The sequence below is a fragment of the Octodon degus genome, unplaced genomic scaffold (assembly GCF_000260255.1).
Source record: "Octodon degus isolate 3935 unplaced genomic scaffold, OctDeg1.0 scaffold00216, whole genome shotgun sequence".
In the NCBI taxonomy this organism is placed as follows: Eukaryota; Metazoa; Chordata; class Mammalia; order Rodentia; family Octodontidae; genus Octodon; species Octodon degus.
This window is the reverse complement of record NW_004524792.1, coordinates 3,478,557-3,481,766: the sequence shown is the minus strand read 5'-3', so window position 1 is coordinate 3,481,766 and position 3,210 is coordinate 3,478,557. Positions and strand designations below refer to the sequence as shown.

Below are 3,210 nucleotides of genomic sequence, written 5' to 3'. Positions count from 1 at the left end.
CTTTTATTTTTTAAAAAAAACTTTTTAAAAAAGAGTACAAAATAGTATTAAAGCAGAAAAAATTACAAGTGATACAGAATTTTGCTGGACAAAATAATACAAATTTCACAGTATTTGTTGTACTTTTTAGTGTTGTCTTCAAATTAGTTGTCCATATTACCAGATATATGCATGCAAAATTGGAAGAAGAAAGAAAATAATAATTTATAAGAAATCAAGAAGAGAGAAAAAGGAAAAAGAGTTGAAAAAAGAAGACAAAACTAATTAAGCATTAACTGCTCCTTTCCATAGACCAGCAGAAATCCGCAGTACAATTATCCAAACCATCCTGCTTACATACATAGGCACCCCTCTTTCCCCCACTCCCTCTCCTGTCCTTTGCCTCATCTCAGTAATTCCTTCCTTTTGAACAAGGTCATTCCCTTTTCCCAGTGTCTATTGTACCCTTCAGATTTTATTTTCTCTTTCATGTTCTTGTACTAAAGAAATAATACAATGTTTGCACATGTGGGTTTGATTTATTTCACTTAAGAGTATGGTCTCTAGTTGCATGCATTTCCTGATAAAATCCCCATATTTATCTTTTATATGGCTGAATAATACTCCATTGTGTAAAAATACCACATCTTCTTTATCCATTCCCCAGTTTGATCCTTAGCTTTCTATTCTTCTTTTCAAAAATATTTTATTCTTGTCTATGCTCCTCCACCCATCCACCGCCCCACCTTTTTTGAGATAGGGTCTTAACTCTGTAGTTCAGGCTGGCCTTGAATTCACTATGTAGCCCAGGTTGCCTTCAAATTTAGAATGACCCTCCTGCCTCAGCCTCCCAAGTGCTGGAATAAGAAGCATATGCCATCACACCAGGCCCACTGCCCTTCTTTAGGCTATCATTTGTTTTTTTGATTCACTGCACATTTTCCCTAGTCTTGTGAAAATGGTTAGATAATAGAATCATATGAAATGAAAATTCAACATGTTTTAAAGATATTTTACTGCATGGTGGATGCGGGGCTGTCACATAGGCAGTTTCCACCCTGATGACCCAAACACCTTAGTCCCGACTTAGCAGCTGAACTTTTCCTCTGCTACTGTGAACTGCACCTGCATTCTCTCACTCAGACCTTCAACCGTGGCACTGCCTTTTGTTCTCACCTTGCCTTGGCCCTGAAATTCAACCACTTACCGATTTCTGTTGGTTACACTTTCGCAATTTCTCTCCATTCTCCCCTCTGATTCCCACTGCTTCTATACCTAGTCTAGGACCTCTTTCGTTCACACCAAGTTTTCTGCTGTGGTCTCTCAACCTTGCATTTTTCCTTATATGATGTGGTATGCATAATTCTGTAACATGCAGCATGAGACAAATACTGCCTTCATGGTGCAAAGCTGTGGGGAGAGCAAAACGCAGGATGCTCAGAGTAGAGGGCAGTCAACTTCTTTGACTCAACGTGTTTGCTTCATTTTGATGGTTTGAGACAGAGTCTCCCTCTGTGGTTCACCTTGAACTCACTGTGTACCCCAGGCTCTTGGTGATCCTCCTGCCTCAGCCTCCCAAGTGCTGGGATCACAGGCATGTGCCACCACAGCTGGCTTAGACTTGCTCAACATCCTTATCTGTAAAAAAAAAATTGCATCACAAGTGTTGATAATTAAATAATATATAAAGCTATTTTACAAACTATAGATTACTAAATAAATATTATGTATAACTATTAGACCACATTGACACAAAGGAAAATTCTTACTGTGTTCTCCAGCAACTTCACTTTTAGTTCCTTGGCTTCTGAGCCTGCAATATCTGCTGGACATACCCTGACTCATTTCTACCTGTAACTTCACCTGCAGATTCCACTCATGTAGAATAAATCATTCCCTCTGTCTCTTAGGGCACAACTGTAATTTTCCCTTCATGCTTTCGCTGGCCTTTCCTCCCACATCTGGGCTGCTCAGCTCCCAAGTCCAGCTCCGGTTCTCCTTCCTCAGCAACACAGTTTGGTCCCACACTTCCTGTTGCCATCCCCCAGTTCCTCCCTGTACAGCAGCAATTCGGTCTTCACTGGACATCGTGACTCTTGATTCCCTATCATTCTGCTGTTGCTCCTCTGTGCGCAGCTCCCAGAGGGGCCTGCCTGAATCTCAGCCTTCTTTTGTATTTTTCACAGGACCTAACGTAGACCCTTCTCACTGTGGGTGCCATTACTCCATGGAGATAAATTGATACTTAGGCTGGTTTCAAAGTTGTTCATCCCAAAAACTTAATATATTTTTGTTCACTCCGTCCATCAGCCTGCAGTGGACAGGCCAATAGTCTCATCAACACCACACAATTTTTGGTGAGGACATAATCAGTTATTCATTACTTTTTGAATGTTGATTGTTAGCTTTAACTCTGAGCTTCATAGGTCATTCTTAAAAATCCTTCCCCTCAAAAGACCCCAACAAAATTAGACGATTACTGATGGTTAAACAGCAATGCTTACTTGATTAAACTCCAATGAAAATTTTAATACTTTACCTTCCAACAGGGCTTACAACCCTGAAACATGTAGGTGTTACACATTTTAAACAGCAGTATTACAGTTTCATAGAAAAGAGGATTAATATCTATATATGAAATTAGTGGGCTATGACACTGAGAGTTCTTTTTTAGTTTAAAGAGAGTAAAAAATAATTTTAGAAAATTAGAAATAAAACAGAATTTAAAAAAACAAGATGACAAAAATTCAATAATGTTGTTATTTGTCTTCAAAGTTTTGTTCAGATACAAGCATGTAAAATTGGTCAAAAATGATTAAGCATTAACTTCCTTTCAATAAACCAATAGAAACTAGAAGTATACTTTTTTCTTTCTCTTTCTTTCTTTCTTTCTTTCTTTCTTTCTTTCTTTCTTTCTTTCCTCCTTTCCCTCATCCCAGATATTCTTTCCTTTTGAGCAGTTTCTTTCCCTTTCACAATATCTATTTGTGCCCTTTGAATTGTATTTATTCTTTCAGGTTCTTACACTAGCAAGACAATCCAATATCTGCACATGCGGGTCTGATTTGCTTCACTTATGACTATGGTCTCTAGCTGTATCCAATTACCTATAAAAGCCTTTAGTTTGGGGCTGGTAAGATGGCTCAGTGGTCTAAAGCGCCTACTTACAACAAGCTTAGCAAAGCACGGGGACCCTGGTTCAATCCCCCAGCACCACATGCCAGCCAGCCC

At 39.0% G+C, this 3,210-nt stretch overlaps 1 protein-coding gene across 3 annotated transcripts in view; it reads left to right on the top strand.

The window, feature by feature from the left end:
* Positions 1 to 3,210, top strand: part of LOC111813719 (phosphatidylinositol 3,4,5-trisphosphate 3-phosphatase TPTE2-like) — a 75,114-nt gene that overhangs the window by 51,438 nt on the left and 20,466 nt on the right. The gene's annotated exons all lie outside the window — the stretch shown is intronic.